The sequence below is a fragment of the Protopterus annectens genome, chromosome 5.part1 (genome assembly GCF_019279795.1).
Source record: "Protopterus annectens isolate FY-2018-M chromosome 5.part1, PAN1.0, whole genome shotgun sequence".
Taxonomy (NCBI): domain Eukaryota; kingdom Metazoa; phylum Chordata; order Ceratodontiformes; family Protopteridae; genus Protopterus; species Protopterus annectens.
This window is the reverse complement of record NC_056736.1, coordinates 626,165,799-626,191,542: the sequence shown is the minus strand read 5'-3', so window position 1 is coordinate 626,191,542 and position 25,744 is coordinate 626,165,799. Positions and strand designations below refer to the sequence as shown.

The window sequence follows — 25,744 nt, the reverse complement described above, 5'->3', positions numbered from 1 at the left end:
GTACAGCTTTACTCCATCGCATATCGCCTACTCAGGGGCGATCTCTGCCTAACATATAAAGCTATGTCAAACCCAGAGCTGTTGGACATGCTCCACTTAAAGAAATCCCAATCCCTCTGAGCTACATGCTCTAGGGACCTAAACCTTGTCACCACAATAAACAGAACATGCTGGAGGGATAGATTCCTGTCCCAGAGACTTCCCATACTCTGGAACAGACTACCTATCTATGTCAAACAGAGCTCCTCATTAGCACTCTTCAAGAAAAATCTTGATGATTGGATGGGAAATGGGAAATTCACCTCGGGGATCACTTCTGTGGCTCTGCTCGACAGGGGCACAGGAAAATAATTTTCTTGGGTGGCGAAAGCCAGGGTACATTTTTTGGCTAGGCTTGTATGGGCCCTAGGGCTGATAGCTTAGTACCTACCTATGAACCTATGAACCTATGAACTACAGAACTCTGTATTTAAAGCAAGTGCCACAGCTCAAGTCTGACTTGGAGGGTGTCAAACAATACTTTATAGGTAATGACACCAATAATATCTGGTGAGAAGAAAATGGTAATAGTAGTATCCCACATGCTGGTGGACAGTGTTCTCTCTAATGTCAAGCAAGTACACACACACACACACACACACACACACACACACACACACACACACACACACACACACAGACCTACCTATCTAAATACAGACTACAGAAGTCAGTGCTTTATGCAAGCACCGCTTCACAAGTCTGACTTTTAGAAGGTTGCAGGACATCTTATAGTGGATGACATCAGCACTGGATGTTGGAGAGAAGATGTTGGGAGGCCTGCAAGAAATGGATGTGTAGGCATGTAGAAGTGTCAAAATATTGGCAATCCATAGGATTGGAGTGGTAACTGTAGGATATACACTCATGCTCCCCTGACTAGATAGACTAACACACACCGCCCAGATGTCTGCAGTGAGAACAGAACCCCTACCTAAGTACACAGACTACAGAACTCAGTACTTTGTGCAAGTGCCAGGGCACAAGTCTGACTTTGGCAAAGCTGCAGGACCACATATAAGTGGATATCAGCATTGGATGTTGAAGAGAAGATGTTGGGAGGCTTGCATGAAATGGATAGCTAACCATGTTCAACAGTCAAGATATTAAAGTTCTGCATGTTACCAGATTGATGAGTGTGCAATGTGTAGTATTTAATGGTTGTGTTCCACTGTGCAGGTATACTTTAAGAGACAGCTTTACAAACTATATGAAAATAGGTGTCCACATTACTACAAGTATTGGAAAATCTGAATGTGTATTGTCATTCTAAGGATGTGCATGGGGGGTAAGACAACATTTGTTATTAATTTATGTAGTATAGTTGATGGGTGTACTTCACATGACTGAAAACTCAAAATACTGAATTTCATTTGGCTGAGACCACAATACCTAATTTTCAAAATACTGAAAACTCATTTGACTGAGTCTCATTATACTGAAAGCTTACAATGATGAATTTCAAAATACTGAATTTTAAGCCATAGACATGGTGTGTTTCCCTTCACCTGTGACTTGCTTGTGATAAAATAAACATTACTATAAAAGTGCCGAGTGTCAGAATACCGATAGTAGCATAGAAATTAGTGGTGTAGTGCTTCTAAATGTGGTAGGTCTCTTTACATTTTTATGGGATTTATCTAAAGTAATATGGTGGATGTGTCACGCATTCCCAGCAGTAGTGGCAGCATGTACAGTACTGTAAGGTAAGTAAAATGTATATGGCCTTTTCCCTACTGTTAGTGTGATCTTGGAGTTAGTATATATATAGTTGCGGGGGTGTAGCTCCCCACCTAGTTTGGTTTTATATCACCCAGTTTCTGTTAAGAGGGTAAGTAAGTAGTTTCTAAGTTTCAGAAATAGTCATTGGTGTTGTAAATGTGCATGTCTATGGCTTAGAATTCAGTATTTTGAAATTCAGCACTGTAAGCTTTCAGTATAATGAGACTCAGTCAAATGAGTTTTCAGTATTTTAAAATTTAGGTTTGTGGTGTCAGTCAAATGAAATTCAGTTTTCCGAGTTTTCAGTCATGTGAATTAGACCCATAGTTGATATATTTGTGAACAAGTACTGAGAGACTAAGGTTGCAATGCATGGGAGGAGGTAACAGATGGCTGCATTCTAAATATATGACATTTTCTTAGAAAGGGTATTCATTTTTTGTCTGTTTCCACATGTAGGTTCATATTACGAACACTATATGGACAGTAAACAAAAATAATACATGCTGTTGTCCACACTGCCGAGCAGCAGATTTGTACGATGGTTGGCAAAGTGTTTCCACACGCGAGATACAAATTTCTAATGCTTTCCCTATTTTTGCATAGTTAAGCAGTGTACAAACATGAGCCTCATTGCTAAAATTATGAGAGTTCTCAGTACTGAATGTATGAAAAACACATGCTGCTTAGCTGAATCTGTGGCAGCGGGTGTAAATTCATTGACACATTCTTTTGGAGCCCAGATGATATAGAATTCAAATCCACATGAATGTAATACTTTTAAATAAGTAGTGATAATGCAATGAAATAAATCTTTATACTACATTCACCATGTGTTACTGTGTGTTGACTTAGCACAGCATGTTAAAGTGGCATTGCTCAGAGGTAACCACATTATCGAAGATCCATTCACCGTTGCTTAGCACTGGTGCATGATGCTAAACTATGGGCAAACATAGAAGCCAAAAAGTGAAGAGCTCCCTTGACTTTTTTTTTTTTTTTTTATTTATGTGTGTTGTGTGTGATTCAGATTTTTTCACTAGATTATATGTCTTAAAATGGAATAGATAGGAAAGTGGTGAAATGAAGTAGGGGAAGAACAAAGGATAAACAGTATAGGAATGTGCAGGAGAGAGATAGGAAAGAACCATAGCTATCCATTTCTTCAACAGTGTAAAATGAAAATATGTACAGAATATTAGCTGAATTTGGACTGTCACCTCCACAAGGAGGAGTGACAACAATGCAATCATGTTGTATAGCCAGTTGGAGCAAATCAAGTGCATCAGGAAGACACGTGCAAAATGGAGTGCTATGTATAGGATGATATTTTTTGTTGGACAGGTACCCGTTTTTTTTTACTTCAGTAAAAGAGGAATACTGTGTAAGGGACATTGGATTTCTGGGTCAGGTAAGTTGGGTAGGTGAGGAAGCAAATGCAAACAGGAGAAACAAGACACAGGGACAGTGACGGTTACAAAAAGTTGGGGTAACCATGATTGGGGTGAGGGATGGGACAACGCAAGTAAGTGCATGACTGTCAAACATGGGAACAGTGAGAATGTAGTCCTCACCCGCAGGACTGTCATCATTGTCCCCTTACTCCGCTGGCTGCTGGAGTGCTTGACATTTTCTCCTCCTACTGAATGTAAGAGAGAACAGCCTCTCCATCTGGCATGGTGCTGTGCATGAGCTTACAAACTAACCCTGGCATCTCCTGGTGGGTGATGAAATCCCCACCTTCACCAGTTCTCCCAGAGGGTACTACAGCACCAGCTGCCAGCGTAGTGCTACCTGAGGGCACAGGTAGTGCAGGGGCAGCAGAGGCAGTACTGCCAGTTTGGGTCCCAGATGTGCTGGGCATCATTGCTGGAGCTATTGGAGCAGGGACAGGCTGAGCCACTGGGGTTTGCCTACCTGACTGTGCTTTGAAGCATTTAGTGATTTGTTACAGATGGATGATATGGAGAGATTTTGATGACACTTAATAGAAAATAAAAAAAATAAATAAGGGCTGGGGTGAGAGGTAGAAAAAGAGAGAAAATTAGTACCATCATATGTGATATACAATGTATTATCACATTAATACAGTTGTTTTATCTGCAGTTTTACGTGTAAGTATACTTCCTAACAACTAAAAGCTATATTTATGGATTGCTCAATGCAATCCTTGCAATGTGCAGATATTGCATATATGCTTGGTCCAATTATACAGCTTACACAACAGAAATACATTTATGCCACTTGTATAGATTTTAATTTATGTAATATTATTAAAGAATTCCAATATTTTATAGTTGTTATTCGTGGTATTTGAACCGACAACCTCTGACTGCCATATTACACTTGACTCCTGAAGATGGATTGTGCTACAGACTTATGCATGCATATTTGCTTTTGCACTTAGGATATGCATGCATGCTTACTTTGCTACTACTATATAGAAAAGAAAAACATTTTCTTTAACTTTTAAAGCTACAATACTACTTCTCTTGTGCTACATATATATCACTTGCCTCCCTCAGTCTCTCCAGACAATCAGCATGGGCTTGAATATTTGCCACTATTTCAGGATTAGCAGTGAAAAGAAAAGAAAAGCAGAACATTATGCATACCAGTCTTCCCTATATTTAGCTTTCTGTGTATTATACATTCTCTTTATTAGCATACTTACACAACTGTGGGATGTCACTAGTTTGAAAGTCATCTTACCACTGGTTGAGTCCATCACTCCTGCACCTTTTTAGGTCATTGAAGTGGTGCATACACTCTTCTCCAGTGTGTGGGATGCCAGTCGTGCTAGATGCAGCCTTGGCTAGAGTATTCCAAACCTCAGACTTGTACTAAGTGCCTGAATAATCCCCATGCAGAAGGCTTTGGCTGTGGCTCTTTATCAGGAGACCACTAAATATTCTGGACTCCTGAACACCCCATCTCTGTGCCTTAAATTGGGCACCTTCCCCTCTAACACTAGACATGTCTAATCCCAAAGCAATATCAATAGCAAATAATGATTTCCCACCAATTCCTGTTATTGCATTTACTGGTAGTGCCCAAACCTGAGCATTATGCCAACTGTGTTTGCGGGATGTTAAGTGGAGAGCAACAGTGCCAAACAGAGAGGAAAGCAATTTTTGAAACTGGAAGGTTAATCTGTCACTTGACATTAGTTTAAGGTGTGTCTGCTGCTGTAACTGTTAGGTGACTTAACTTTGCAGACATGCATGGGGGCATGAATATAATGGCCTAACAAGTGTTTGTTTGGCTTTATACATTGATAAAATAGATTTTTCTCAGTGTGAGATTCAAACCTATGTATAAGGGACAAAACATTTTCTCCCAAAGTGGTGATTTTCCATCTTTGTCACAGAAATGGAGATGAATCATTCAGAAATACAGATGACAGTTTGAGGTGTTAACCATCTATGTGTGTGACCTGACAAGGTCCTTGTGTTTACATTCATTTGTGTATGTGACTTATTTAAGTGTGAAAGCCATCCAAGTCCAAATAACAGAATTATATTTCCAGAAACATAGTAGATGGTATACCCTCAGTCATACATCTAAATATTAAAAACACAGTAAGGGTGTCTTATCCCTTATACATATAATTCATATCAGCTCCATTATTTATAATTATGTATAAAGTTTTACAAATGATATTTAGTATAATGTGAAATGGAACAACAGTAAAAATGTCTGGAATTTCCTATATTAGAACCATGTGTGTGTGGCAGCCCTACACTTATTCCTGTTGCCACGAAAATATTGAAATAACACTTGGATATTTTCCTGTTCATTACTATAAACTGAACTGTCACAACAGTAGAAATATGTTGCGCTTCCTGTATTAGAACCTAGGACCATCTTACAGTCCTACACTTTTACCTGCTGCCACAGGAATAGTTAAATAACAGTAGCATAATTCCATGTTCATTCTTAACTTCTGTGTGTTAACTGCTACTCGTGTTTGCACTGTGCCCAACATAATTAATAGAATGTATCCATTTTGAAATTAACTGTCTGCTTCCTGTCTGCAGGTATTTGATGGCTGCAAGTGTTGTGGAAACTTGCTAACCATCATGCAACATTGCTTGGCGTTGTTGCGCAATGGAAAACAAAAACTGCAACAATGTATCCATTTTGACTTTTACACTGTCTACTCCCTGTCTGCAGGCGTTTTGTCTGCTTTCTGAGTAGGCCACTAGTCTAGGTTTGCTCACTGCTAAGCATCGCACAGATGAGATAAGCACAGCTAAACATGACATTCATTGTGTTTCTACATTTCCCGTGTTTGTGCACACCATGCAAACACTGGCATTTAAAAAAAAGGAAAATTACGAGAAAGGAAGAAAAGAAATCTATTAAATCAACAATGCTGCAGAAATATATGTTGGTATGCATGAAATGTTTTCATACAGGTCAGGATTTGAAGTCTCACTCCAATGAATCTTCAAAACACAGTAAGGGTGTCTTATCCCTCTTTGCCACAAAAGCAGCTTTGCAGTAGGGAATGAAAAATCATTCTGCATACAACAAACTGCAACATCATCCACAGTGCTAACAAAACATATAACTGTTTGTACATGTATTAATTTCAGATGTATTACACTGAGTGATCATGCAACAATTTATGTCTGTTTCTTGCATAAATGCAGCTCTGTCTTATCTCTCTGTATTTGTTGCTCATTCTTGTCTAACTAGTAATCTGAGGCCTGCAGTCTGTAAGGCATTCTGTGTCATTGTCCTTAAAAATGTGTGGGGATATTAAATGGCAATAATATACAGTTGTCAAGAAATGAAGGGGAGGTTGAATGTTACTGAACAGAAACTGTGAAATGTGTACTACTTGCTTACATTTAAAACCCTGATATTTATTTTATTTACTGGGAAATTCCGACTGGACATAGGTCCTTTTTTCAGCAGAGGCCCGGGAAAAAAAGCTCCATAGATTGTAAAAATGAGAAACAATAATGACATTCAGTAACAAAATTGATGACATATATTAGAGAGACTTTAGCACAGATTATAGTCATGAGAAATAAAAATATAAACAAAGTTTGAACAATAACACAAACATACAGTTTAAACAATATAAACAGCATAATGTACACAGTAGTATATAGTAGTAACATGTTGTTGAGTACACTAAGCAAGGAAACTAGTATATATTCATTAAATTTCTTTTATGGTAACTGAAAATGAATTCAGCCAGAGTGGGGGATGAGAGCAGGGAGAGCAGATGAAATGCTGTTGTGTTTTACTTTTCCCTACCAGTAATTATTTACAGTTGCAATCCATTAGCAGAAAACACTGATGGAGTGCCTCCACTGAGTTCACAACCTCATTTGCATCTTCAGCATGCTCACATACACTATAAAAAGGGAACCATGTAGCTAGGGAACCTTAAGATCACAAGACTTGTTTATGTGGCTAACACAGAAGTTGGTATTACTTTTGGATTTATCTGAACAGAAGACTACTGATCTTGATAAGGTGTTCTTGCATTTTTCAGCTAGATACTGGATACACTGAAATGTTACTAACAAAAATCTGTTATATGCATTAGCAAATCACTTTTATCTGTATGCACTTCTTAGAAGTGTAATAAGAGCATAGGCATGTTTGTCAGAGCATTTTGCTTTCTCAGATGCACAGCCTTATTAACTGTCATCACAAGTGCTAATGCTACAGCTGTTTTTTCTCTTTAAGCTTTTCAATTGTTATTTCCATGAAATGTAAATGTCCTATATTGTCAATGACACAGGGGTGTTAGTATTCTAGGATGGCACATACACACCTCTAGGGGAGTGCTGGCCACAGGTAGACGTGACTGACATTTGCATAAAATTTAATGTTCTGTGGCAAATAAGTACACATGTTTCAGGGGCAGTTTATTTCATAGCACTTTTAGCAGTTCACTGATGGTTTGTTAGCAAAATGTGTCATTTACCTATTGTTTTGATGGTGGGGGATCCATGTTCCATTTCTATGTTGGCACAAACAAAATTTGCTATTGTTACTCTCCTTGTTTTGGATCCAACCTTGCTTTGTGTGTTATTGCAATATGTTACAACCACACAATTTCTTCTTTATATTTGAATATCTTGACTGTTTTATGTTTCTCCAATGTGTAATAGTAAAATACTACCTTTTATGTGTTATAACTAAGCAGGACTTTCATTTATGTGATACTTATGTGTATTTTCCTTCTTTTGTGTTTTATGTCACCTAAGACTATGCCACCCAGAGGTCCCAATCCCCGCAAACCCCCCTTCAGTGCCCTGAGAATGTAGTAATTTTGGAAGAATTTAAGTTACATGGTATGGTGCCTTTCTGCTTGAGAGTGGATGTGGGGATATGTCTGACAGAATGCAAATTTGGCACCATATAGTGGCTGAACTGAACACAGTAGGTGGCCAGAGCAGGACATATGATCAGGTACACCATAGGACCACTGACATGATTTCATCGGCCAGGAAGAAAACAGTTGCAGTGGCCCATTAACAGATGGCTACAGGCTGCTCCACTGACACTAAATGAAGAGTTCCTGTCCACTGTCAGGGAACCAGACAGCTCACTGGAAAGTGCATAACTGCATGTCACTGATGTGGGTGCTGCTATTTCAGGGAGGACAAATATGTCCCAGGAGGAGCTTCTAGGTAGGCTTACTTATCTCAATTGTTAAATACTTCTTGTATAGTAAAATGCTGAGAGCAATACTTGAAGTTCTGTTTAACATTAAATTTCATTGAGGGGATAGTTGTAGATTGATACAGTTAACACCATATTCTGGTTGATTTCACATGGGGCTTGTGGTAGATGTGTCATCCAAGTTCTTGTTAAAAGTATCATTAATGAACATATAAAGGGCAAAAACTTTTAATCCCTTGTGTTACTGTTCACTATGATGATAGTGTCCTTACCTTTTGCTTAGCTTCTTCCAGCACCATCCACCACAGGGAGCCTACATTCATCTGCACATGGTAAGCCAAACATTTTTATGTCAGCACTAATGAGCAGTTCAAAGAAATATTTATTATGTGATGTGGGTGTCAGAACTGTTGTATGTATTGCTGTACTGTCTGTAATAGTGACACCACTGTTAGTTAGAATATATTAGACTATAGTAGCATTATTTTCCTGTGTGTATTGCTTATTATAACAGGTGATACTTATAGTGGAAGTGTGGGACTCCTACCACCTGATGTCAGAATATCAGCAGACTCGATGATGATGGTGACCAAACAGAGGCACAGTCGGGGTGTGCAGAGGTTGAATCTGACACTGAGGCTGACATTCAGCAATTCTCTGTAATTCCATTGGACATGACCAGTAGGCCTACACCAACCCATTCCAGTGAGCCCTCAAATATTGAACAGGTGGAGGGTAAGACAAATGATCAGGGGAGTGTGGTCACTGTGACTTCAGTACCTGTTGACTTTGGTCATAGCTAAAGTGTGGATGAGGTGCTATGCAGGAGGGTTGCTAGTGGTGCTCAGAGAAGGCCTGTTGTCTATCTTCACCTGATCCAGATGTGTCTTCCCCCAGCAACTCAGTGTATGTTTAGGGACATCATGGAGGTGCAGGCACATTCCAATAGGTCCACCAAAGAAATGCTTAGGGTTGTAGACATGGCACAGGCTTTCATGTGTTCCTGTCTCCACTGTTTTGCTGATTCAGTGGATTGGATGAATGATATGTTGGAATGGGCAGTGTCTGTGATGGAATGTCTGCTGGGAGGGGGACAACATCCATGCTGGTGTAGGTCAGCCACATCATCTAAGGTTAGCCAACGTGACCATGCCAGATCATACTCCCATAGTGAAACTACTTCCCCTGCTCCTTCAGTAGTTGAGGTGTCCATACCCAGAGATGACAGGCAATGGGGTCATGGTCCTGGGCGTCCTCATAAGGAGAGCTCATCCGGTAGACATCAGTCCTATTCAGGTAGCAGAGTGCATCTAACCATGGGAGTGGACATGCCAGTGCAACTCCTAGCAGAACCAGTTCTCATGGTTAGGTATGACAGTGATGAACTGCCACCTGTACCATGCATGGCTCATTCCTCTCTGACATAGCAAGATGTAGAGACAACATAGAGCTTGGCTGTGTTCTTGCAGACACTCACACACCAATTTCACCTGGAGGGCCCTTACAGACACACAGCAGCTACATTGTTCAGCTGTGAAGCTTAAAGCTTGTTCAGTCTCACTGGCCATTTGTTACTTTATCCAGAGGTCTGCTTCTTCTCTTTTTTATTAACATGCACTCACTTACCTTTTGTGTCAGCCTAGGCTTCCTGCCCCCTCACCCCCACACAACAACCTGTGCATGTAAGGATAACTGCGCCATATCCTTGTTTCTATTTTTTGGATTCAGGGATACATAAGCTTTGTGTCTGATGCAAAGGGTGCATGTCTGACTTAGTGCTTAGTATATCTGTGTTTGTGATGTTGTTTTGCTAATTCTACATTTGACATATTTTGGTCTTAGAAAGTTAGACAGTTGATAGGATCAAAAAAAAATTTTTGCATCGGTATCTCTAAGAATCTTCTGAGGGTTATGAAGCCTGAAACTGAAATGTGTCTCATTACTTTCTCATTTATGTTTTTAATGATTTTTCAGTACAAAAGTATGAGGCCAAACTGAGGACATTCATTGACCACTGGTACGTTTGAGAGGTATGAATGTGTGAATCTTTGATACCTGAGGCCTGTTACCTGAAAGAAGACATATGTATTCACATGTCTCTGCTGTCACATGTTAAAGTCATTACTGTACAAATCACCCACCATTTACGTACATACATTACTAAGTAACAACATGCAGGGATATGCCATTCATTTGTGCTATTACACAAGTCTGTTTTAACACTCCAGGTTCAACACTTAACTTGTAAATCCAGCAGTTACTAAAGTTTTAGTTTGGGGGTGAGTCTTAGTTCATAGGTTAGTACTAGACTAACTGCCCTTGCAAGCCATTTTAAGCCTAGCCAATTATCCCCTGTGAGATTCAAACCCTGTACCTTGTGTTTGTAAGGCAAACACCTTAACCATTAGGCCACCCTCCCATTGATGTCTGTCTGATGCTAAGAGTTCACAGCCATTACATGGGTAGGTAAAGGTTGTGAGCATTGCCTGTCATCAGTGTTACTATACGTATGAGTGTAGGATGAAGGTTTTAGGCCCTTAAGTGGTGAGTGAGTGTGCTATTCATTGCCCCTTAGTCAATGCAAGGGCATATTGAGCATGGCTACATCTGCCCACACCTACAGCAGCAGCTGGTTCCTCCTCTGACTCCTCACCTGTTTTGGGTTGTGGTGAATTGGTGGTGGTATATGTGCCCCTTCCCCTTGTTGATCCTGCTGAAGCTGTTTTCTCAGAATGATGTTGTGAAGAATAGCACAGATGGTGAAGATTTCAGTACAAGTACATGGAATGTACTGCAGAGCTACCCCAGATGTATTTAGGCAGTGGAATGGTGACTTCAGCAGCACAAACACACACTCTGTTATATTTCTAGTTTGAGCATGTGCCTCATTATGGCGTTCTTCAGTGGGAGTGTGTGCATTTCTGATGGACATAATCATCCATGATTCCAGTGCATAAGCTGCATCTCTTAGTAAATGACCCAGTGGGATATCACCCATAGTGAGTATCTGATACACTTGGGAGATGTGCCAGATATGTGAGTTGTGGTAACTGCCTGAGTTACCAGCATACACATTCAAGATGATTCCCTTAGTATTACATACAACTTGGCAGTTAATGGAGTGGAAGCCTTTCTATTTATGTAGACCATTCCTTGTTCCTCAGGTGGTGTCTTGATTTCTATATGTGTGCAATCTATGGCACCCAGTACTTCAAAGTAGAGTGCTGCAGGGAAGAACTCTTATATATTTGTGGCCCTGTCCTCAGGAGAACAGGGAAAATATATGTGCTTATTGGCATGTTAGTGCATAGTATTCAGGAGTTGATGGAGGATCCTGGATGCTGATGCCTGTGACACCACCAGCATGTTCTCCCTTGGTCTCTGAAAGGTTCCTATACCTAAAATTCTAAGTGCTACACATACCTTTGTCTCCACTGGTATTGGTTCCCCTCGGTTTGCCCTGGGTCTGGTTTGAGGAAGAAAGAAGTTTCAGAGTTCCTGTAGTGTGTCTCTATATACCCTGAAGTGCTCTACAATTTCCACCTCATGCAGATTTTGATAAGTTATCTGGGAGTCTGAAAACTCTTCTGCTTGGCTGTGGTCTATTAGCAGCAGAAGCATAGGCTTCAGCCTGTTGTACACAGACATGAATTAAAGCAACAGCAGCCCCTAACATTCTTTCTTTGTAGAGTTCTTTCTGTGGCTATATTCCAATAGGGTTTGGAATTCTCAGGGAAAATCAACAGTGAGTTTATCAGGTTGCTTTATATCTTGTTGAATAGCCCCTTCATCTTGGATTACTTGATTAGCATACAAATCAGCTGTTCATGCTATAATTAGCATGCCACAATGTTCTCTGTCTTTGTTTGGCTCTACACACCACGTAGAGCCACTTAATGAATACAAAACAGTGCGCAACCATGGCGACGTGTACATGGTCTTAGCGGACCTTGTAGGGTTTATTGAATCTGCCTGACATTCTCCTCATGTTTTAAACTTTCACTAAGTTTGGGTTGTGAGGTCAGCAGATATGTATGCAGTCCTACAATTTTAGATCTATATTTTGCAGAGGCTCATACCTCCTTCAAAATGTGGAATATATAATCTTGTTATACACTGATTTTTATAAATAATTTGATAACTATGAAGCATCCTTCTTGTTTTCCTGTCCAACCAATCTAACACCTTTTGGGGCCAGTCAATCACTCCAAAACTGTAATTAGGACAAAAAGAGCAAATTGATTTGTACCCTGGACTTTGTTCCTAGATATCAATACTGTTTTCATTATTAATTTTAATCTTCTAAAATATTCTTTACTAAGTTTTATTTGCATTTGTTCATGTTTTATTGTTGATCCTTCCTCAATTCTCAAATATTTATACGCTGACTTTTGCTCAAGTTCTTTTATATCACATCCCTGTCCCAAACTGATGTTTTCTTGGTGCTGCAGCTTTTCTGCTTTAAAGGTTGCTTTTGCACATTTATCAAGATCCACTGTTTCATGGTCGCTGTAATGTAATCAATCACATTTTTAAGTACTCTTTTATGCATGAACTTGGGATACTGTCAAATGCTTTTTTATAATCTGTCCATTCTTCCCCTTTTTACAGTTTTCCGTTATGACAACAAATGATCCTTTGTTCCATATGACTTTATTTTGTTACCCTTTTGTTCTATTGCCATGATTGATTTTTCTTCTAAGTGATTATATACTCTGCATCAGTTCCAGTATATAGTGCATACGTCGTCGGAAGGCATGTCATTGGTCTGTAGTTTTTAGGATAGCTTGCAGGTTCGCTCTTAAGTAGGAGCATTGTTTTCCTGTTGTTAGCCAGGTTGGTGTTTGTTCGTGGTGCGCATACAAATAGTTTTTACTCATGGCTAAATCTTCATGTAAAGATGTTAATACATTGAGCCAGAAGTTAGGTACTGCATCTAGTTCTGGGGTTTTCCAATTAGGAGCTTTTCTTAACTTTCTTTCAATCTCTCTGGCCGTTACTTCATCTCATTTCATATCCTGTACATTTGAACTTCTTACTCTTTTTCTTTTACTTCTTTTATCCATTTAGCATCTTCTCCAAAATGTATGTATTTCTTCTAGTTTTGGTCTTTTCAATTCCTTTTGCCTTGTTTTCCAATTCTCTATAAAACATTTTTGGTTCAGCAATAAAGTGCTTATTTTGTACTTTTCCTTTATTTTTATCTGCAGATCTTGTAAGTTTTTCTGCCTGTGCTGATATTTTTAGTTTATTATTTGCAACAGATCCTGATCTGTTCTGATACCGTGCATTGCTTTTATCATGTCTATCTCTCTAAGTATGTTTGTTGATCTGTTCCCTCTTCTATACTCTTCTAACAGTGACACCTTTTGTCTTAATTGCTTTAGAGTTTTCTCTGTTCGATACTTCCATGACTGCAATTGATTTTTCCCCTTCCTTTCCCTTACTACCCTGTGTTTCTGTGGTAAGACTTTATCTGTTATTAATTTAGCCGCACAGTAATATACTCTGTTTACTTCTGTTATATCACATGAATCTGTATGAACGGTCCATTCTGCATGATGGTGCAGACACACACACACACACACACACACACACACACACACACACACACACACACACATTAGTGTTGTACATTTTGTAAGCATTGGAGTTGGGAATCTATAAGCAGGGGTGCAGAGCTGTAAGACAGATCGAGCTGGGAATTGATATATTCTTATACTGACACCTGTACACCTGGAAAATACAGGCCCCTCAAAATTAAATTTACTGACTTGATGTGTTAATGGAATTGTTAGGAAAGTCAAAATATTAAAGGTTTTCAGTGCAAATAAAAGCAGACTGTCCATGCACACAGTTTAGCTCATCTGGCTATGATGGAGCAGGCACTTGAAGATACTCTGTGTTTGGGGGGTTTAAATGTTAGCATGTACCTATTTTTCCAGTAATACATTGCACAGGCTAGTGGTTGGCGAATGTGATAAAGTCAAGTCTTATACATGTGACTGCTGAATCACTGTATCTGTCACTTATCACTGTCATTAATATATATATTTAAAACATTTTAAATACATTTATTTATTTCATGTAGTGTCTTGAGCTACAGGTTGGTCACTATATACCAATCATGTTTATATGTGACATAAATCTAAAGATATGAGTCTGGAGCATTTCTCCCCAAGCCTCAGTTGAAAATAGGCTCTGTCCTAGTCTGGCTTTCTCAGTTAACAAATGTTAAATAAATAAATACATAAATAAATAAATTGTTTTTGTGTACAAAAACATGATTAATGCATAGTGAGGACTCCTCAACATAATGAATATTATGGATCAAATGCCCAAAAGTGTGATCTGAAAAACTGTGAACAGACATTTCTCTGAAATTAATGTGTTGTGGTGGAGACAAGCTCTCTTTCACCCCATGTGAGGTGGAGAAATTTAAAGTTGGGTCTGTTACTATATCAAGGTGACTAGCCTGTTACTCAAGACTCTACATGAAAGCAATATGAGACCTGCTATGTGAGAGGCCCATTTTCACATATTTGCACTTTTATAAACAAGTTGCAGGAAAAATATAACTTGTTTATAAAAATGCAAATATATGAAAATGTCAGAAGAATAGCTAAGACTAATTATCTGAATTATCTGTTCAGCTACATGTGTAACATCTTGTAGCAAGTCTTATTTTCAGTCCCCCTATTCTTTATTCTATTGTGCCCCCTTGTAGATAACATTGTCAGATGTGAGCCATCCTATATATTAAGAGCCGTCTTCTTTCGGCATTTTCTCTTCCAGTCTGAGACTGTATATTTTATTTCCCTGCTATCATCTGAAAGATCCTACCTATGATTAAATATTTTTATTTTGTCTTGGCCTTTTAAAGTTTATACTCCACTCCCTGGATCTTCTCAGTCACCTTTTGCCTTTTTCTAACATTCTCGCATCCCTTCTGAGTATCAGACACCATGATTGTACACAGTCCAGAGTTGTTGCAAGCCTACTGGCCTGTATAAGGAAAACAATTGCACTGCAACATTGCAGATTTTCTTTACAGAACACTCCTGGATCCTGTTACAGCTTGCAGTCTCATTGTTGCAGTGATGTGAAGAGAGCTGTTACATTCCTCTATGTTGTGTAGGTAGTGTCCTTTGCATTCTTAACACAAACTAGATGTGAAGCTTTCATCTTATACTTCCTTTCTGTATTCTTTACTCATAAATGCACAATCCTGCCCATGTCATTGTCGTGTAGATGCATTTTTCCATTCTTTTTGTGGTGTGTTATCTAATTCCTTCTGTGTCAGAATGTATTACATTGACTTTGGGTTCAGCAGCAGTCTAATTTTACTTTGGTGCATGGGATATTTCACATGTCAGCAGTATATAATCTGAAGAGCACCAGTTAAAGCAGAGATGTTTTTGGTACTGTATTTGTCACTACTGTCTGGGCTAAGAACCCCCCCCCTCACACACACACACACACACACACTCACACTCACATATACACATGCAGTCGCACGCATGCACACTAGTGCAACTTGCACACATACACTCATGCATTAACAAGTTGGACCCCCCAGCATTAGAACAGTCTTTTGCTGCTGTCAATTGCATGTGACATTAATAAAGTATCCTGCCAAATGCAACACTTATCCAAGTCCCCCCCCCCCACTGTCATAATGTGTTATTGTTTTTGAACTAAATAATATAAACAGTGAACTATGACTTTTTCAGTCAGAGAAGGTCACTCTGCAAAGAAGTTTGTTTTTATTATAACTTTAGTTTAACTCCATGGATGTGATTAGTAGATTATGTTTTCCTTAAACTAATACTCCATGGCTATATGCATTCTGCATACAGCTGCAGACAGGGAAATGAGTAAGGAGAATAGTGAGAGAAGTGGAATTAGAAAAAAATAACCGTGGCAAACAGGTACTACCATACTAGTGGATTTAAAGGGGGAAACAGGTTTACCACTTAAGTAAGACAATGTAAAATTGATAGCAGTCTCTCCAAGATAACCATAGATCTGATGTTGTTAGTCTTCATTCATTCCTTACTGATGGGTTATCGGTTCCTTCCTCAGAACCAAGCCGGCCTTATAGCAAGCTCGCGTCAGCCAAAAACTCTTGAGCCTAGGTCCTACCCACAACGCTCTGCTCCCTATTACCTCAGATCTCATTTGCCGCGTTGCTGTACAGCTGTGTCAAGCCTTCTCTCTCAGCTAAGTGTTCAATTTTTGAAGTTTTTCTCTTTTATTAATGTTTAAAAAGTTTTCAATTTTTCTCTATCTCCACTTTCCTACCCTATCCCAGCTTTTGAGACTCTCTCCCTATAGTTTAATCCTTTTTTCTTTTTCTTACCTTTGAGGTAATTCTCCATTACCTTCGTTGGTAATTCTTCTTCTTCTTCTCCTTTTCTGGGCAGTGTTTCTTACCCTTTTAGTAATGTCATACTTTCTCTTTCTCTTTACAGTGTCTGATAAGAAAAGTAGTGTTGGTTTCAATGTACAGAATGCGGCCGTAAATTACCGCTTTCCAATGGCCATGATTTGTGTGTTTATTGCCTGAATGTTTCCTACCTTTCAGTGGACTCTCTGTGGGGGATATGTAGAAATTTCTCAACTAGGACTTTGAATGAAAGGAAGAACAAGCTTATTCTAAAGGGCATCCTTAAAACTCCTTTCTGCAAGGCTATCTCTGGGTTAGAGGGCTCACCCCCTCCTTCTAAACCCCGTAAGAGACGTTCTTCTTTTTCCTCCTTGAGGTCGCTCCATTCATCTCCGTCTGGAGATCGTAAGCAGTTGACTCACAAAAAGGTAAAAATCTCGGGCCTGGCGTTGCCATCTGTGGTCCTTTTGGTCCCAGCTTCAGCACTGCCCCAGTTGATCCTTACTCCGGCTATGTTCTCTTCATTACTACTGGCACCGGAGTTCCCGGGACAGACACTTATGTCTCTGACAGATTCTTCACAGCTCTTTTTGGCACCACTGACATCGGTGCAGACCTTCTTGGTGCTGTCCCCTCGGGTACAGTCTCCTTCGTCACCACTGGTGGAGACTCCTTCGGCTCTGTCCTTGCCAATGCAGTCAACCTCTGGGATACTGCCCTCTACGGTGCAGATGTTTTTGGCACCAACATGCTGTTTGGTGCAGTCACTTTCGGCACCATCATTATCACCGGTGCAGACACTTTCGGCACCGTCATTATTACCATTGTGGACACTTTCTTCGATGGCACCATATTCATCGGTGCAGACATTTACCACACCACCCTTCATGGTGCAGACCCCCTCGACATCTATGGTGCTGCCTCTGTCAGCGCAGAAAACCTCAGCACCATTCTCATTAGTGCAGACACTCTCGTTTCTGGGCTCTGCAAAACACAAACTCGCAAGGACTAAGTGCTCTCCTTCCTTAGATCTGTTTGTGGGAAGTCAGTACAGCCCCTTTTTAGACAGGCCAGAATCTCCATCAGGTCTCTCTATGAGGTCGACCAGGAGCCTCTCAGAACAGGATGTATTGCGGCTTGTCGACCAGTTGCTTGTGGCCAGGGGAGTCTCTCATCCCTCCAAAGCTGCGCTCCCTCTTGCAGCTGACCATATTTCTCCACAGACTCCAACTTACACTCTTCCTTTGACTTCCAGGGAAGCATCAAAGCCCTTCCCTCCGACAAAAGAAACCCCTTCCTTTGACACCAACAGTGGACCTCACTTTGGAGCTGGATTCGTCTTTGTGGCCCTCAGTGCACTGGACACCAGGCCCTTCTCAAGCTAGTGGCTGTGCCGTGGGGGTAGGCGTTCTTGGTTCCATGCCGATTTTTTCTATGGCACCCTCCAGGAATCCTCCTACCCTCACACTCCACAGCCCTTTTGAGACTTGTGGTCTGGGGGCCGGCTTGTCGGAGTGGGGTGTGACCCCGGTTCTGAGGTTGTCATGCTCAGTTCTGGGCTCCCATCCCTCTTCAGGCAGTCCAGCCTTCCAGGCCATGGAGAGGGCACTTGTCTCTGCTGGCGAAACATCCCTGTCAGAGTCCTTGCCCCCCCCCCCTGGGCCACAAGTGTTGCAAGCCACAACTACCGGACCCCAGGCACAAGGGCCTCAGGTTTCTACCACTCAGGAGATCCCCTCTTCGCAATCTTCCTCATAGCTCCCCACTGAGGAAGTCCCTTGCAAGGCTTTGTGCAAGAGGAAGCTCATGGACTCCACTGAGGAGTCTCTGACCGAAGATACGGACTTTGATGATGAGGAAGGGTCCCCTGATGAGGTGTCCTTTGGTGACTTCCTCGAGATCCTAAGACAGAGGGGTGACTGGAAGTCCTCCAACCCTTCCTCAGAGGAATCCATATTCCTGCAGTCCTTTCATGCCTGGCTCCCTACCTCCTGGGTTACCCCACCGGCCAATGAGCTTGTCCAGCTCATCTTCCAGTGTGCATGAAAGGCTCCTGACACTTTGAAAGCTATATCTCGGAGGCCTGACAAAATTTTTATCTCCCCCTGCTGAACATCCTCATTGGTCCAAAGGTCTTCTAGTAGAGGCCATGGTGGTGGCGGCTGGAACCAAAAAGGACTTGGCAGAAGAGAGCCAGACTGTCCAGCCGCCCAACAGTCATGGGCAATAGACAGACTCGGGAAGCATCTGTTTGCTTCATCGACCTTCGCTGTAAGGTCTTTGAACTACTTCGCACACTTCACAAGGCTCCAGATGGACCTTATCAACCTACTCTCTGAAACCTAAGCAGGAGCTGTTTCTGATGAGGTGCATGACAATGTAGCCTCTCAGATAGCTACCCTAGAATTGATATCCAGTTCTTCCATGCACCTCATTTCACATGCAATGAAAGGAGCAGCTAGAGTGGCAGGCACAGGCATAATCATGAGACGTCATGCCTGGATGCACCTTTGCAACTTTGCGGACTCCTTTATGGCTTCCTTTATGAATGCCTCTATCAAGGCCACTTCATTGTTTGGCCCAAAGGTTAAAGATATGCTGGCAAGGTGCGAACAGGATGGTAAGACCCTGTCTGCAGTTGGTGTCCGACACTCCACCCTTCAATGATTCTACTCCAGAAATCAGAGGAGTGGGAAGATGTGGCAAAGAAAATCACAGGGCTCTTTCTGTGATGCACATGCCGAGTTCTCCCCTAAGGGCAGAGGGGGAAACACTAATGGAAGATGCCCCTTTTGGGGCAGGGGTGGTCCACAAAACCGGGGTTCTAGAGATTCTTTTTTCTGGGCAACCCTACCAGCGCTCCTGAAGCATTGCCCGACTGCTCACCTCTGGAAGCAATTAGGGGTCATTTTTCCTTCTACCCCACTGCCTAGCGAACCATAACCACCAATTCTTGGGTACAACAAATAATTTCCAGAGGCTACCACATTCTCTTCCATCTCTGTCCCACTTCACCCAGAGATTTACCCGACATCCCGCCTAGTCAAAGGGAAGCAGCAGCACATGAAATCCGAAAGCTGCTACAAAAAAGAGTCATCTAAACGGTCCCCTCATACCAGACAGGATCCGTTTTTTACTCAAGTTTCTTTTTAGTGCCAAAAATGACAGTGGACTGAAGACTGATACTGGATGTCAGCACACTAAACAAATTTGTAAAAACAGAAAAATTACGGATGATCACGGTTCGGTCTATCCTTCCTCTTTTGGAATGAATGTGCTCTATAGATCTTCAAGATGCATATTACCATATAAAAGTGGACAAGCGCTCAAGAAGATACCTCCGCTTCTGCATGGGAGCCAGTCACTACCAATTTTGAGCACTGCCCTTTGGTCTCTCTACAGCCCCCAGACTGTTCACCAAATGCATGGCAGTGGTTATTGCTCACCTGCAACTTCAAGGATTCCAGGCATTTCCATACCTAGATGACTGGCTCCTTACCGCCCCCACCAAGCATCTACTGGAGGAAGCCCTACATTACACTCTTCTCACAGCTCAGTACCTGGGACTCACTGTAAACTGGGAGAAGTCCAACATGACCCCAACACAATCCTTAGAATTCATTGGAGTTCTGTTGGACGTGAGGAATTGTGCAGCATCTCTCCTGGATCACAGACTTCAAAGAATAAGATGACAGGTTCAGCTGCTAATCTGTCACCACAAATCTTCTGCCTGGTCCGTACTCCAAATTATGGGATCAATGGCAGCCTTGATTACCATTGTTCCTCTGGCCAGGTTCCACATGAGACTTTTTCAGTGGCTACTTCTCACTCAGTGGTACCCCTACAACATCCTTTGTCTTTTCAGATATGTGTCACTCAGCGATGCAAGCAAGATTTGTTCTAGTGGACTTCCCAAAATCCCCAACAATGGTCTTGCCTCTTCAACACCCATCAGCCAGAAGCCAAGGTGACTGCAGACACCTCGCTGATGGGGTGGGGAGGCTATGTCAGGGAAACTTGGTCCAAGGCACCTGGTCGGAGAAAGAGGCTCATCTGCATATCAATGTCATGGAACTGAGGGTGGTGCTATTAGCATTGTAAGCATTCCACTCGATCCTTCCATCAGGGATTATTACAATCCAATCAGACAAAATGTCAGTAGTCTTGTACATCAACAAGCAATGGGGGACCAGATCTTACCCGTTATGCCAAGAGGCCTTGAGAATATGGCAATGGGTGATAGCTTCCAACCACTTTCTAATTGCAATGCACATTCCTGGGAGCTCCAATGTGATAGTGGACAAATTGAGCAGGTGCATTCTACAACCTCACAAGTGGTCCCTCAATCCTACGATAGCGGCAAAAATTTTAAACCGCTGGGGCCAACCTTGCTGCGATCTATTCACCTCCTCAATCAATCACAAGTGTGGCAACTACTTTGCCCTGATCCCCCCCTCAGGGACAGTCACCGAGAGATGCTGTAGTCCACGATTGGTCCTTGGGTCTGCTTTATGCTTACCCTCCTCTACCCCTCATCTCCCAATTCTTGAAGAAAGCATGGCAGTTGAAAAGAAAAGTAATCCTCATTGCTCTATATTGGCCTAGACAAGTTTGGTTCCCCTTCCTATGGCCTCACCTGCTGGTTCGACCATGGATTTTCAATCCAACTCTGACGTTGATCTTCCATCTGTAAGGTCTGACCCACCACAACCTAATAAACCTGAAGCTGACAGCTTGATTTCTCCACTTCCAGTGATTGCCAGGCAGGATAACCTCTCCTTCCCAGTGCGCAATATTCTTATTGCATCTCATAAATCATCCACCAGGCTAATCTATCTCAGTAACTGGAAAAGGTTTACATTATGGGCAGTGAACAAACATTTGGACCCTTTGTCAGCCGCAGTTTCAGTGGTATTAGATTACGTATCAGATCTTTTTCAGTCTAGGGTATCAGCTTCTACTATTCGTGTTCATTTAGCTGCCATTTCTAATTTCCACATTGGTTTCCAGGATTCTTCACTCATGTCACACAGACTCTGTAAGATGTTCTTGAAGGGCATTTTTCACCTAAAACCTCCCTTTAGAGATCCATTACAACCTTGGGATTTGGCTTTGGTCCTGCAAGCCCTAACAGCACCCTCCTTTGAACCTCTTCATGTGATTTAAAGTACCTTTCTTAGAAAATGTTTCTCGTTGCTATCACATCAGCCAGACGTGTGTCAGAACTTCAAGCCTTATCAAATGTCCTTACCTTATTTTCCATAAGGATAGAGTCTTGCTGAGAACTAATTCTTCCTTTTTACTGAAAGTGGTGTCAGAGCGGTCTATCAACCAGTCTGTTGACCTCCCAGTATTCTTTCCTAATCATTCTAACAAGGGAGAGTATTGCCTGCACTCCCTAGATGTTCACAGGCAAATCCGTTTTTATGTGGACTGAACTAGACCTACCCGTAAGTCAGACTAATTATTTCTGGCTTTTTTTTTCTGTTTCTAAAGTTACATTAGCGTCATGGTTGAGAAATTGCATTACCTTCATCTATGACAAGAGCAACATCACCTTGCCTTACAAAGTAAACGCCCATTCTACAAGGTCAATGGCAACTTCAGCAACTTTCCATGCTAGGGCCGCCCTCAATGACATTTGCTCAGCTGTGACTTGGTCAACCCCCATACCTTTATACTGCATTACAAATTGGATTTGGCCTCCAGAGGAAGAGCTTCATTTGGTTCCATGGTGCTCAGGAGGGCTGCCCAGGGATACAGGTAGCTAGGGACTCTGTCCCATCAGTAAGGAATGAATAAAGATTAATAACATCAGATAAAGAAGTTATGTCTTACCATAACATTCCATCTGTGTTGTTGATCTTCATTCATTCACTACTTCCCACCCTCCTTCCCCCTCCGGAGGTCCCTGGTGAATTTCATATGGTCCTTTCTCCATTCTTGTAGATCTGTTATGACCAGAGGTAGCCTCTACTTTTGTCTAATCAACTTGCAAACTCAATATGAGGTAACAGGGAGCAGAGCATTGTGGGTAGGACCTTGGCTTGAGAGTTTTTGGCTGATGCAAGCTTGCTATAAGGCCGGCTCGCTTCCGAGGATGGAACCAATAACCTATCAGTAATGAATGAACGAAGATCAAAAACACAGATGGAATATTATGGTAAGACATAACTTCTTTTTCTAACTGCTGTAACAGCATCAGCCCAGTCCACATGTAGATCTGTCCACATTCATAATAAATACCCTGGAAACACAAGTAGTGCTTTAAAGTTCCTGCATGAGCCACATACCCATCAGACCAGTGTGATGTCAAATTGTAGGCGACTCCTGCTCTTGTGCAGAATACTGAAAATCAGTGACTGGCTGATGTAAGGTGGGGGTGGGTAATTTGGTAAACAAGAGAGACTTAAACTTCTTAGCAGCCTCCATAACATCTTGTAGCTAGAGACTGGAGGTGTGTTTCGCAACTAGTGATATTTGTCTTTGCTAGGGTGTATTTTGCAGTTCACTGTTATAATGCAAAAGCCGTCAGAATAGTTGGACTTGCTGCATTCTTATGCTTTACTGCTTTTTTTGAACACTGGAATCAGAAAGCAGGCCGTGAAACGGCTTATGTGTGCAGCAAATTACATCTTTACAGTGCTGTTTTCCATTAGTACCAACATTTATGGGGTCTCCCATATAGCATCTGGCTCCAGTCAGCTGCATAGGTCACCTTGTGCTGGATCCCACCCTGATGGTAGGCAGAGTTTTCCCCTTTATTCTTTTATTTTAGTGGAGGTTGAGTAACTAATCACACAGAATGGCGTACAGCAACAGTGGTCCCACTCCACAAAGGTGGAGCCTCTACGGACCCTGGAAACTATCGCCCCATAAGCCTGACTAGCTTAGTCTGCAAGGCTATGGAGAGGATCATCATGGAGCTCATAAACAAAGACATTGGGGACCTACAGACACTAGATCCTACCCAGTTCGGCTTTGTCAAGGGCAGATCCTGCCTTTTGAACCTGGTTGACTTCTTAAACAGTCACCAAAGCCATAGATGAAGGGAAGGTAGTCCACACAGCCTATCTGGACCTTGCAAAGGCATTTGACACAATACCCCACTGGCATCATAGATAAGCTATCCAGCTTAAATATAAACCCCTATGTCACAAGATGGGTCGCAAACTGGCTCAAAGACAGAACCCACAGAGTGAGAGTTGCTGGAGCCATGTCAGACTCGAAACCGTCACAAGTGGCATCCCACAGGGTTCTGTCCTGGGACCACTCTTGTTCGGTATATACTTTTCCGAGGTACAGGCAAACGTGGGAGGACTATGGCTCACCAAGTTCGCAGACGACTGCAGACTGGGCGCCATAATCAACTCTCCAGCTGACACAAACATCCTTCAAAAAGGTCTCACAGAGACAGATAACTGGTGCCAGCGCCATGGTTTAAAGCTAAATGCCAAAAAATGTATAGTCATACCCTTTGGCAAAAACAATGTGCCCACAAATTACCACATAGGCGGAAACCCATTAAGTACAGAGAAAGTTATTAGGGACCTGGGGACCCAAGTTGATAGCAATCTCTCCTTTGAAAACCACATTGCCAAAGTGGTTAGAAAGACCTTCTACATAGCCCACCTCATCACAAAGGGTTTCACATCTAGATCAAGAGAGGTAATCGTGCCCTTTATTCATCCCTCATCAGGCCCATCATAGAATACAATGCCCCTTTTGGGATGTACCTTACCCGACACCTGCAGCAATTAGAAAGACCCCAAAAGTATCTCACCAAGAGGATCAAGGTTCTCAAACAGATGCCATATGCTGCTCGGTTAAAAAAACTCCAGCTCTACTCAGTTGCATACCGCCTACTTCGAGGCGATCTATGCCTGACATACAAAGCTATGTCAAATCCAGAATTAATGGACATGCTCCACCTCAGTAAATCTAAATCCCTTAGAGCCACACCGAGGGACTTGAACCTCAGCACAGAAATAAATAGAACTTGCTGGTGGGACAGGTTCATAACCCAGAGGCTCCCTTCGCTCTGGAATAGAATTCCAGTTCATGTGAGGCAGAGCACCTCACTGAATCTCTTCAAGAAGAATCTCGATAAGTGGATGGGGGATCGTAGGTTTGTCCCAGGGATTACTCCCGTGTCACTATTAGACAGAGGCATAGTAAACTAAACCTTAAAAAGGGCACAGTATACTCAAATCAAGGGGTGGCTTAAGCCATACAGAATCGGGCTAGGCTTATAATTGCCCCAGGGCAGATAGCCTAGTATGAACCTATGAACCTATGAACCTGGTTAATAAAATTGTCTGAAATCAAGGCTTTATATCTGTGAAAATAGTGTAGGAGAATTTACAGACCAACACTTGCAATGCTGGAATTCTTTCCAGTTGGAATAGCTTACATTGCTCTCTCAGTGAGTCCAAAGATTCTCTTGAAGTGGCAAACTTTGTCTCATGTGATGCAGAAGTAAAGAACCATGGTTACCTTAACCAGTGTGAAGTTCTTAGATATATAAGAATTATACTTACAATTTCTATTTTATCTTTATCAGTAAAGCTTTGAGCAGAGGTGTCAGAGAGAGTGCATAAAGGAATCCTAGATCCTAAGTTGTAGATTTTTTTAAGGTCATCTTGAATAGAAAAGTGGCAGGTGGATTCAGATGGGATGTGGCTATATCCACTTTGTGAAAACCTTGTATGTTGGTGATTTTGAAAAAAATATATACCTTATTACAGATGTCATAAAGATCAGCAGTATATTTGGGACTTAAAACATCAGGGAAAAATGAAAATATATCTAAAAGAACAGAGGCGCAGTCATTAATATTACAGTTATCATTCAGCTTGAAGTCCAGAGTCTGGTACTTTGGTACACAAATTCAGGAGTACATAAAATAATGGCGGGGAAAGCACAGGAATTCAGCAACAG

General features: G+C 41.6%; 1 protein-coding gene across 1 annotated transcript in view; it reads left to right on the top strand.

Annotated features, from left to right (window-relative positions):
- LOC122803568 (WD repeat-containing protein 49-like) overlaps positions 1–25,744 on the top strand; it is a 1,120,011-nt gene that overhangs the window by 286,415 nt on the left and 807,852 nt on the right. The gene's annotated exons all lie outside the window — the stretch shown is intronic.